A 13,428-nucleotide genomic window follows, 5' to 3' on the forward strand; every position below is an offset into this window, starting at 1 on the left:
TATTTTAGACGTGAGTGTGAACTCACTAATGTAAAGAATCCTTCCCTGGAGAGAGAGACTAATTCTTTGTTACAGCCCTCAATAGGTTTTATTTTGGAAATGCCTAGGATGGTCCATAAGTCCCATGCCAAATCTCCTATTCCTTCAGCATATTGAGATGATGCTTAAAATTCTGAAGTGCTCATAACCGAAGTTAGAATTCTTACCATGTACATAACAGATAATTTTCTGAAAGTAAGCTTTGTTCAGGGTAGGGATACATTTTGAGCATTTGGCACTTGAATTGGAGGAATCCTCTGAGGGTACAAGACCATCTGAAGACGCATGTGACAATTGACAGTTGTTTTACAAATTGGCTTAAGCTTGGTCTTGCTTCCCTGAAAAATGCTTTTTCCGACGGCAACTATGCCTGTGTAGGACATACCCAATCAATGAATTTCAGCTGTCATCATGATCAACATGGATCACTGAACAATTGACTAGACTGTGATGATCAGTATTGATTGTGAATGTGTCTGAAATTAAAATATTGGATATACTATGGCCTATTCATTTCATGAATGTGGAATAGTCATTGAACCATGAGTTTGAATTCCCGTGCTGGTCACCTCATCTTATGCAGACCAGAACATTCACTTTCCTCTATTTTTCTTCTAAAAGAAGGAGAAATGTACATGGCTATGTAGCGTATGTAGGTAAGCATTGAAGATACCTTTAATTTGATATTTTTGAAAGACAAAACAAAACATGCTGTAAAACAACTCACAAACATGATGACTATTCTTGTCTAAGTGTACTTTATATATACCTTAAGTCTCCTATGTAAACTCTGTGAGAGTAAGCACAGTATTAATTGGCTTACTCAACAGCTGTTAAGAAGGTACTACAATGTGTCAGGCACTTTCCAGGTGCAAAGATAAAATAGTGCTATGCCTTCTGCTGCTTGCATAGTCTAGTCAGAGAGAGACAAACTTGATGAAATAATCACATCAATCAATGTAAACTTTAGAAGAGTGTAAGTGAGTGTCAGTGAGGCATCAGGTGCAGGGAGTACAGAATGGGAGAACTGGTTAAATTAGGCAGCGAGGGTGAAGTTTGCTGAAGAAACGATCATGAGTTGAGGCATGATGTTAGAGTAAGGTTTACTTAAGAAAAGTAATTTAACTATGCCAAGAGAAGGGTGGGGCTGAGGTGGATGCAAGAACAATCCAGACAGAGGAAAAAGTGCTTCTGTAGTTAAAATGGCACAGCACATTTGAGAATTAAGAGAAAGCCAGTGTGGCTAAGGGTAGAAAGCAAGATCGAGTGACGTGAGGCAGGAGGCTGGAAAGAGAGTCAGGGACACTCAAATGCAGAGGCTTGGAGTAAGATGACATTTGCCCTAGTGTGTCTGACACCCCACTTTGTGCCTACTGTCTCAGTATAATTAACAATAGCACGCCGTTGCATTCTCAAACGCAGTTTGAGTTTTCAGTTTACTAAGAAAATTATATGATCACTCTACTTAAAGGTCATATTAAAGATTTTGGTCTTTACCCTAACAATGGGAAATCTTTAAAATGCTTAAGCAAGAGAGTGACATGATCATACATAACATTTGAAAAGATCATCCAGGCTATACGGTGTACAAAAGGTTAATTGGGGCAATGGCAGATGCAGGGACACCAGTTAGGAGGCTGATGCTGGAGTCAGAGAAAGGATGACAGTAATATGAACCAGGTGATGCTAGAGGAGACAGAGTGAAAGAATTTGAGGCAAGTGTTCTGTACCAGTCTAATCATGTCTGCCTCAGCCTGGACAAGCAATCATACAGGCTTTAAAGCATGTATGATTTAAATTGCTTGCTACTCAAAACTAGAGAAACTGATGAGGAACCTTTTGCTAGAGATGACAGAAGACTCAGAATGGTAGTTAGATCACACAACAGAAAGTCTGGTGGGGCGATTGGAGGCTAGGAATTGATGAAGGCTAGTGTCGTCATGTTCCATCATAATGATTCCGAAGCTGGAGGCCACCAAGGAGCTGGTCCCATAGTGGATTGTCAGGCACCTCCAGAAGAGTCTACAGGAGGGTTCCCCAACCCCGGAGCCATGAACAGCTACCGGTCCATGGCCTGTTAGGAAGCGGGCGGCACAGCAGGAGGTGAGCGTGGGCAAGTGAGCATTACTGCCTGAGCTCCGCCTCCTGTCAGATCAGCGGAGGCATTAGATTCTTATAGGAGCACAAACCCTATTGTGAACTGTGCCTGCAGGAGATCTAGGTTGTGTGTTTCTTACGAGAATCTAACTAATGCCTGATGATCTCAGGTGGAAGCGTTTTATCCTGAAACCCTACTCCCCCACCCCATCCATGAAAAAATTGTCTTCCATGAAACTGGTGCCTGGTGCCAAAAAGGTTGAGAACTGCTGGTCTACAGTATTGTGGGGGAGTTTCTAGGATTCATGTGTGAAACGTATAACTGCGCATGGCCACAGAGGAGACAAGTGTTTTCCGTTGGTATTCTGACTGAACTGACTTCTTCAATCTGCCCTCTGGCAAGGTATAGTGGAGCACAGCTTAAAGAATCAGAAACACAAGTCAGGCTCTGAAAAATTTACAGCAAAACACTGCTGAACAGTTTTAGGTTTCACCTCAAACTGAAGGGGTCGTTGAAATAGATGTTATTACTGAACCTTGTTTAAGAGGAGAAAGAGAAGGGGAACAACATGGCTGCCCTCAGGGATCAAGCCTAAAGAAGAAGGTTTCAGTCAGATATGCCACAATAACAAAGATGTGGAATCAACCTAAGTGTCCATCCATGGTGAGCGGGTAAAGAAAATGTGTTATATACACACAATGAAATACCATTCAACCATAAAAAAGAACAAAATTGTGTAATTGGCAACAATGTGGATGGAACTGGAGATCATTATCTTAAATGACATAAACCAGACACAAAAAGACAAATATTGCATGTCCTCTCCTATACATGGGAGCTAAAATGTTTGATCATGTGGAGAAAGAGAGTGAGATGATAGATAACGAGACTGGAAAGTGTGAGTGGGAGGGAAGGGGTGAGGATGAAGAGAACTGGGTTAAAGGAGGCAAATATACAGTAAGATGGCATAAATTCAATGCTTAATAGCAGAGTAGGGTGGCAATGCTTAACCAAAATATATTGTAGTCAGTTGGTGGGCACCCTAAATACCCTGACTAGATCACTACATATTATATACATGTAAGAAAATGGTTCACATACCTCATAAACTTGTACAAATAAAAATAAATAGATAAATTGAAGGTGCCAAGGATGGCTGGATCAGCAAGAATTAATGCGAGAATGATCACAATTTAACAAAGCTGGGTACTCCTAGGAAACCCCTAAGGGACAGTTAAAGATGTGGACAAACTAGACTGTGATGACTCTTTTGCTTTTGATGTGCCAGATTTGATCTTAAATAGAGTGTCTGTGCAAGTCTTGACATTAAATTCTGGGTGCCTCACGGACCTCAGGATGATTATGCAATTTGCTGACACATGCAAGATAGTCTCATACTTGAGTGTTGGTGATACCCGTGTGAGTATTTCACTGTGGCAAGAGGTACAAACAAGGGAGTGAACTGTGTGTACACCCATCTCCCTTCTCTTGCTAGGTAGATAATGGAGAATGCTGGTGAAATCAAGTCTGAAACTGCTGGATTTGCTCTCAAGAACATTTTCTAATTCTTTGGCTTCAAGATACAATAGAAGAAACTGTGATAAACAATGCAGTTAAGAGAAGTAATGCCGGCCGGGCGCGGTGGCTCATGCCTGTAATCCCAGCACTTTGGGAGGCCAAGGCGGGCAGATCACCTGAGGTCAGGAGTTCAAGACGAGCCTGTCCAACATGGAGAAACCCCATCTCTACTAAAAATACAAAAATTAGCCTGGCGTGGTGGCACATGCCTGTAATCCCAGCTACTGGGGAGGCTGTAGCAGGAGAATCACTTGAACCCAGGAGGCAGAGGTTGTGGTGAGACGAGATCGCACCATTGCACTCCAGCCTAGACAACAAGAGCAAAACTCTGTCTCAAAAAAAAAAAAAAAAAAAGGAATGGCATTTGAATTCTCTCTCTTAACCTAGCAGGACATAGGAAAGAAAGATTGCCTAGAAGAAAGCCTGAGTGTCCTCAGTGGGCACAATGATTCACTAGGAAAACAGTGTGACGGTGATTTTAAAAAAATGTAAAGGTCTTTCCTCCATTCAGCAGTCATTCCATCACTAGGAGAACAGTCTGATGGTGATTTTTAAAAAATGTAAAGGTCTTTCCTCCATTCAGCAGTCATTCTGCTATTAATTGTTGAGTATCTATTGTACCATTCAGTGTTCTAGGCTGTGTAATTGTAACTGTAGACATGAAAAATATGGTTCCTGTCTCCCTGGCATTTACCCTCAAATAAGACATATGCCAGACAGACAGAAGACAGAAAATGAACAAATGTATACACAAATAAACAGAATTCTTACTCAGAGTTATGACTGATGTTAAGAAAACAAAATGGACTGACTGGAAGGAAGATTTGTCAGATAATGTTGGTAAAGGAAGGCTTCTCATTGCAGGTGATAATTGAGCTGCTACATGAATGAAAAAAGAAGACAATCATTTGGAGCTGGGAAGAAGATTCTGGTCATAGGACATGCAAGGGAAAAGGCCCTGCTTGAAATAGGAGACAAAAGGGAAGGCTAGAATGTGTGAGACGTCCTGAGAGATGAGGGTGTGTTATAAAATGAGGCTGGGGGTTAGAAAGCAGGAACCAGGTATTGTAAGAATTTTCAGTTTGCCCCAAATACAGTGGAAGCCATTGGAGAGATTCAAGCGGAAGAATTTCATGATATAAATTACAAAATTGTTTTAAAAAATTATAGTTTCAGTTTTAAAAGCCTGCTGTCAAGTATCAATAATTATGTGTCCAGTTTGAGGTTTGAGAAATGATTATTTCTGAATCTAGGATGATTGAAGTGGATGGATTTGTGACCTGTTTTGAGTCAGAAAGGAAAGGCTTTGCTGATAGATTCAATGTAAGGATTAAGGAAAAGGACAAATTAGCTCTTCCCTTTAAGAAAGTTAGTGGATGATGGTGCCATTTGCTGATATAGGGCAGAAGAAGAGGGAATCAAAGCTTCCACTTTGGGCATGTTACTTGGAGTTAAAATTTAAGTTTGTAACTGGCTATAAGAGTTTGTAGTGGTTATGAAACTCTATAGACACTGAATATGAAAATGTGGTGGGCATTAGCATATTTATGTTATATAAAGCCATGGGACTGGAGGATCACTAGGGAAAATGTATTCAGTTGGAACTCAGTTGGAAGGAACCAAGACCAGATTGTTGTATAGAACAAGGAGCGGGCCACAGTAGGTGAGTGGAAGAGGAAGAGAAGAAACAAGGTGAAGGGAGGAAAGAGTAGTTTTAAGAAGAGTATAGAGGAGAATTAGGAATGATTGAGGCAGCTGCCCTGTGGGGTTGGATCTAAGGAATACAAATGGGTAAAAATTTGGTTTTCTGTGTGGCATACTGTCTAAGATCCTCCCTAGCGCTCCCAAAAGATATATAGAGAAAACATTCATGATTTTTCAGGTATTTTGTGTGAACTCACATTTACTTTCCTCCTGAATGTGTGGCAAAGTAGAGACTGGTTACAAGGTTATAGCTCAGTTGCTCAAAAGTTATTTCACCTAATTCACCAGATAGCCTTGTAAAACAAGTACTACTAGCACTCCCATTTTATGCTTGACTATAAGATAGCATCACTTTTGGATCTGAATTTGTAATACCTAAAGGATTTAAAAAATTATTTTCTTTTACCTTAGGGCTGCCCAGGAACTAAAACTAAAATCACAGATTGAATTTTAAAAGATTATTTGTCCCATCTTTATTTACCCAGAGAAAACAAAAAAAGAAATGGAGGGAGGAAGCACCTGTTTTTTTCTTTTGATTCTTGGCTCAAAAAACAGAGACCCTCATAGACTATACACCCAATCAAACAACCTGAATAGCTCTCCAAGAGCATAGGTCAAAGCTTTTATCTTTCTAGGTGGCTGTTCAAGGGTTTTTTTTTGCTAAAATGAGTGTAATACAATCCTTGATGCTTCTATCAGAGGGATCCTGGGCTGAATAGCCAGGCAGTGTGTCATCTCTATGCGAGGTTTCCATATCCCTGACCCAGTGTTCCAGATGTCTTACCTTGAGAGTTGGTTCTTACTTAGTAATTCAGATTTTTTTTTCCTTCTAGGCACTATTTTAGTTCACAATGTATGATCATCATATTAACTAATGGCCTTGGCTGTTATCAACTTAGATCATTTATAAAGGTAAGCTTAATATATACTCTGATAATTACATATAACTTTCTACTTGAAATTTTATAGTAATCCAGATTCATAAGCAATATTTTATAGCACACTTGCACCAGAAATAGAATAAAGTTTTTAAGCAGCTGTGTTTCACCTTCAAAGAGTTGAGACTTACCTCATAAACTTCTCTCTGCCACCTAAAGATCATATAAGTTGCCCAAGGTCACAGCTAAGAAATAGCAGTTAGGACTAACATTCAGACATTTCTGATTCCAGAGTCTTTGCTTTCAAATTTTCTGGCATGCTAAGTGCTCAACTCATGTTAGTCCCTTCCTAGTATGCAGTAAGTGAATACGGTAGCCTCCCCTTATCCACAGTTTTACATTTTGAGGATTCAGTTACCCATGATCAACCCCAGCCTGAAAATATTGAAGGTAAAATTCCAGAAACAAACAATTTGTAAGTTTCAAATTGCGTGCCATTCTGAGTAGCATGCTGAAATCTCATGCTCTTGCTATCTCTCATACTAGGAAACTGATGGGCAGGTGACCACATTCACAGAGTTTTTATTATAGCATATTGTTATAATTATTATATTTTATTATTAGATACTGTTATTATTCTCACTGTGCCTAATTTATAAATTAAACGTTGTCATAGGCATGTATGTATAGGAAAACACATAGCACAATATGCATAGGTCATAGGGTTTGGTACTATCCACAGTTTCAGGCATCCATTGGGAATCAAGGGGGATATACTGCATTTGTGAATGAAATAAATCAATAATTAGAGATTCTGAATTGTAGTTATACATCTGTAATACACTGATCTTTAAGAAAAAAGTATATGAATATTATTGGTTTTATCACCCATACCATGGAAATAAATATTCTCTATTTGCCAGAATATGCCATCAATAAATAAATTTTTGAAAAAAGCCTATGTAACTCTAGAGAAATTTTTGGAGTGCTAAATCACATTACATTAACTTAAACACATGTTACTTTTGTGCAAAGCTTGTTGTCAGGAGAAGCAAAAAAATCATTAGGACTTTAACAATCACATAGTCTAACAACCACTCCTCACTAACACACGCACAAACTTTTTGTCAGATAATTACGCTGAACATGACTTACCCACAGTCACTTAGTTAACTAGTGACAGAATTAGAACCAAAACTCAAATTTTCTAACTTGAGTTTTTGTACTCTTTCTATTATATGGCACTTTTCAATCATTACTATTGTCAATTCTACCTGCTATTTTGGATATGTGATATATTAGAAAACATAAATTAAGCATAAGGACTATTTATTGTTCATATTTCCCCACCACCCCCAGCATCATTAGACAAAAGCCTTTTTCAATGCGTTAACAAACCTTTTTTTTTTCAAGAATATATGCAAATTGGATGTCTTAGAGTTTTACTTTAGAGACTGTTAGGCTGATTCTACAAATATGCTAAACACAAAGGAAAAATTGATAAAGTAATTTTCACCTGCCATACAGAAAATACTCTCAATATTATTGTTTATTCAACTGACAACCTAAGTCTAGCATTGTGCAAAGCATTACAATTCTCATAAACATTTGGTGGGAGGGAATAGCATCAAAATTTGTCCTGACTTCTTGTGCTTCCTGCAACCCACAGGATAATGTTCATTAGAAAGTTTCATTTTGTCTTTTCATATCGAATAGTAAATTTATATATTCTGTGTTTCTATATACTATTGCTATGATTATGACAGATTTCTGAATAATTTTCATTACCAATTACTCTCAACCTCAGGTGAACTGAGAAAATCATTTTATCATAGGCTAAGACACTCCTTCTATGTAAAGGTAGAAAGGAATTACTTTATTATGAAGTGACACAGTAGAATGCAATAAAGCAATTTGTGATCAGTTTGAATGAGATGAGTAAGAAAGAAAACAAAATCTTTGGCACTGGGAGTGTCTGCCTCTTACTTTGATATCTTTTCTAATACTGCAGAAGCAAGTTGGGTCACTTCTCCTCCTCCCAGGCTGTTCACTTACCATCTGTCAGTGTTGAAAAAACACAAAGAATACTGTGCAATTATTTTCTTTATGAAAAACATGAATGCACACTTTCTTAGAGCTAAAACTTTCTTAGAACAGCATAACCAGCTGCAAACTCTGCTTCTAGAAAGTCAATGTAATACTTTCTGGATCTCTTAGTACTTATTTCTTCCAAAAGCACCTTATCAAGAACAAGACAGCATATATCCATATAGTTAAACACTTTGCAGGTGTTGAAAAAATGCAAGATGTCCAATATATTTTGTTAAGTTAAAAAAAAAGGCATAGAAGAAAACGTTATGTTATTCAGTAAATAGAGTACTCTACCATTTCTGTAAACACACACACACACATACATATAATAAATCATTTTGGGAACAGGAATGAATTTGTTTCACAACAGTGGAAGCAATTAAACATTCTTTCTTTCTTTTTCTCTTCTGGCTGGTAGAAAGTTCAGTCTCAGTAATATTTTGAGTTTTCCACTTCTTTCCTAAGATTATTTTAGAGGTCTAGGGGCTTAAAAGTCATGAAACTTGGAAACAAATTCTGTCCCTTCTTCTATAATGACTACTAAGGAGATGAACCTTGCCCAAGTCTAGGTATTTTGGAGAGCAAGTAGCTTTGCTGTTCATAGAATTCTCTCCTTCCAAGTCCACCCAGCCACCAGGAAATTTGTTAGGCTCCAAACATCAGGGCCCTTACAACTCCTTTCCATTCCCTTCATGAGTCTCTCCTGTATGGCTTCTGCATGTCTTCAGGCACGGTGTGGCACTGGTCTAGCACTTTATCAGCTACTGAATCTAGCATCTTCCCTTTATCTGTTTCATTGAATCCAACCCCTTTCTTCAGAGGTCTGCCACTCATTTCTTACTCAATTCTACTGATTCTTTCTTTTTCCCTGGCTCCTAGGAGACTATGAAATCTAAGCCCTTAAGATAAGAATATCCCTTCTTAAATTCAAATGCACATACAGATATGAACAAAATTATTCATTGCAGAAGTATTTATTCTAGCAAAATATTATAAATAAATGTCTAGTAGAAGACTGATTAAATAAACTATGGAAAATCAGCACAATGGAATAATATACTGCTATGCAAAAGAATGAGTTGATCTCTATGAAGTGATAGGAAGTGATTTCAAGGATAGACTGTCAGGTGAATAAAGTAAGATGCACATGCATATATACAGAAAGATTAAAAAACATGAATATATAGTGTGAGTTGGTAGATGCTGCTAATTTCACCAAAAAAAAAATGCCTAAACTAGATAGTTTAGACTATGCAATAACAATAACTATTACCTATAGGGGTAAAGAATGTGGTAGAAGGGATAGAAATAAGAATGAGATGTCTCTGATATATTTTTAAATATAGTTTAACATTTGAAACATATAAATATTTTTAAATTAAAAGAATCAAATCTGAAAAGATGTGAAAACCTAACCATATAATTGAATACAAACAGAAACAAATAAACCTAATTTTAATCAAATTGATAGTATAATCACACAGAAAAAATATTAAGCTACTAACAAACACAGCTGCTATATTCTATACCCTTAATGGAATATAGTCTAAAGAAATAAAAACTGGGAAAGAAATTTTAAACTCTACATCATGGGTTTTTTTGCTTGTAGTACCATTAGAGTACTAAGCTAAAATGTTTTCATACATGATAGAAAACATTAGTAAAAAGAATGATATTTGAGAATCAGGTTCCTCACTATGGGGAAAAAAGAGATATGAATATGGAATGGAGAGGAGATGAAGAAGAACTCTAACTGGAGCGACCCATATGAACTCGTGATGTTTTCAAAGATAAATAATCTAACTGGTTGCTGAAAGAACCTAGAAGCCATGACATCCTAGTAGCAATGAGCACACCTAGTGCCAAGATCTTGGTTTCTAAATACCACTCCTATTTAGAAGAAAACAAGACTGCTAGAAAAGATGCTTCATTTCAAGTGTAGGCAGGGAAAATTCAGAGTACACCTAGAAAATCCTGCACTAAAGCACCCCAAGAATGATGCAGTCTTGTGCACAAGAAACAAAAGTCAGCCTATGGGCTTCCATTGGCCAAATTGCCTATAATTTCAGCATGAAAAGGAATAATGATAGTAATAGATTATAACACATTGAACAAAGAAAGAATCTGTGAGATTGCCACAAAAAGTGCGGGAGACAGAAGATAAATCTTTTATTTAAATAAGAATGACAACTAATAAATATTGTCAAAAAATTAGGTAATCATCCTTTCGCTCAAATACCAAGATTGGGGCATTATGGAGGGACAAGAAGTTCACGTTTCAAAATATACCAGAGTATTTCCTGGTTGCAAAAAGAAAACAAGGAGATATGCTCTCCCAGTTCCAAATAATCAAACTAAGTATTACTAATAATGAGACAAACAGACATTATGTGCCTTCTGATGTGATGCAACGCAAAATCCAAGAAGCGCCTGTGTAGTATTCTTGCCAAAAATGTTTAACTTGATTATAATAATGAGTCTATTGGGCTAATCCAGAATTGAAGGCATCCTATGCGTCAATTCATCTGGATTTCTGGATTCTTCAAAAATGTCAGCATCACGTAAAACAAACAAAAAGGCAAGGGGCTGTACTAGATTAAAGGAGACCAAAGTTAGATGGCAAATAAATGCCAAATGTGATTCTTAATTGGATTCTAATTCAGGCCTGTAGGCAGGAAAGGGACAGCTGAGAGATGTTTGGGGACTACTGTCTATTAGATGATAGTACTCTGTCATTGTCAGTTTGGGAGTGTGGCAATGCTGTTTTTATGCAAGAAAATGTCCTTGTTCTAAGGGGATATATGCTGAAATATAAAGAGGTCAAGTGTTGTCAACATACTTGTATATCTGCAACTTACTTTCAAATAATTAGGCAAAGTAAATCTATGTGAGAGAAATAAAGCAAACGTTGCTCAATAACTGGTGGATTCAGGTTGATATTGTGTGGGTATTCACTGTGCCTCTCTGTAGGTTGGAAATTTTTGAAAATAAAAAGTTTAGTGTAACAAATTTTAAATAAAAAATAAAAGTAAAATTAAAATGACTAAAGATAAAATTTTAAAATTTGAAAGTGAAAAGATAGGAAGACTTAGTTGTTTTGGGATGGTGGCAATGACAGATTGAAGTGCTCAGTTGGAGAAAACCACTTCTCTTATTTTTATTCTTATCCAACAGCTGAATATTACATAGAGCTAATTTCCCTGTGAGATTATTCTGCTACATTAATACATACAGGAAAAAGAAAAAACTGTTAAAGCTTTTGCACAAAACCACAGATAAATAAAGGAGATGAGAATGTGTGTGTGTGGTGGGAGGGGAGCGTTCATGTGAGTTGGGGTGGCAGGTAGAATGAATATGGAATTCTTCCACCAACTAAGTCACAGGTTGGCCAACTACTGCCTGTAGGCCATCCAGCTCACTGTTTTTATAAATAGAGTTTATTAGAATACACCCATGCTCATTCATTTATACCTTGTCTGTGGTTGCTTTCATGCTACAAAGGCAGATTTAAATAGCCATCACAGAGCCCATATGACCTGCAAAGCCAAAAATATTTACTATCTGGCCCCTGATCTAAGTCATACCTGTGCATATTTGAAGTTTTAACAGATTGAATATGTTTTTGCTTCACAATCAAAAAAAATAGAAGTCAAGTGTGGTGGCTCACACCTGTAATCCCAGCACTTTGGGGGACTGAAGTGGGAGTATGGCTTGAGCCCAGGAGTTTGAGCCCAGCCTGAGCAACACAGAGAGACTCTGTCTCTATCAAAAATAAAATTAGTCAGGAGTGGTAGCCTGCACCTGCGGCCCCAGCTACTTGGAGGCTAACATAGGAGGATCACTTGAGCCCAGGAGGTCGAGGCTGCAGTGAGCAATGATCATGCCACTGCACTCTAGTCTGAGTGACAAAGTGAGACCCTGTCTCAAAAACAAGAAAGAAAGAAACAAAGAAAGAAAAAGAAAGAAAGAAAGAAAGAAAGAAAGAAAGAAAGAAAGAAAGAAACCAGTACAGTATGATATGCACACTATTCAAGGTTTGGCTTTTCCAGACTTCCTTAACAAAGGCTATATAAGTTGGCTTTCTAGAAAGAGGAAAGGCATAAGTGAAATAAGCACATAAATAACAGAAATACTGGAGTATTCATTTAAAATAGTACATTAGGACAGATAGGCAAAGTGTTTGATAAGATTTATTTTACATTGCTCAGTGCTTATAAAAACTATGAGCTTACTCTTCCAGGAATCATAAAACAAATTTGCTGAATCATTTGCTAATTCCACTGGCGCCTTGGGAGAAATGTGTCAAGTATTTTGGAGTTTTTAAAATTCAGGTTCAGAAAGGTTAAGTAGCTTGCCAAGCAACACAGCACAGCTCAGCAAATTACTGGAAAGAAAAAAAAACAGGAAGCCGTATACTTGAATCTTGGTTTAACTTACCCATACAAAAGTCAAGAAATTCCTCTGGGACCTTTACATGAGCTAGAACTTTCTGTGTTTTAGAAAGGAGAAAGCACTGGCTATCACCTGGAAAATGTGTGTTACTAACTAGTTTTAGAGGTTTAGCTCTGCCCGCTTTAAGAAGGTAACCAAGCCTAGTTGGTAACCATAGATTTAAAAAGGTTTCTGGATTCCAAATAAAGGAAATCAAGATTGTTCTGATCCTCTAATGTAGCTGTCCCCAACCTTTTTGGCACCAGGGACCAGTTTCATGGAAGACAATTTTTCCAAGGACCGTGCTGGGGGATGAAGTGGTGGGGGGTCCTGGGGGGCTGGTTTTGGGATAAAACTGTTACACTTTATATCATCAAGAATTAGACTCTCATAAGGAGTACATAACCTAAATTCCTTGCATGCACAGTTCACAATAGAGTTCGCACTCCTATGAGAATCTAATGCTCCAGCTGATCTGATAGGAGGCGGAGCTCAGGAAGTAATGCTCCTTGCCCGAAGCTCACCTCCTGCTATGCAGCCATGTTCCTAACAGACCAAAGACCAGTACCCATTTGCAGCCCAGGGGTTGTGTACCCTCACTCTAATGCA

This window comes from Pongo abelii, chromosome 7, assembly GCF_028885655.2.
Source record: "Pongo abelii isolate AG06213 chromosome 7, NHGRI_mPonAbe1-v2.0_pri, whole genome shotgun sequence".
In the NCBI taxonomy this organism is placed as follows: domain Eukaryota; kingdom Metazoa; phylum Chordata; class Mammalia; order Primates; family Hominidae; genus Pongo; species Pongo abelii.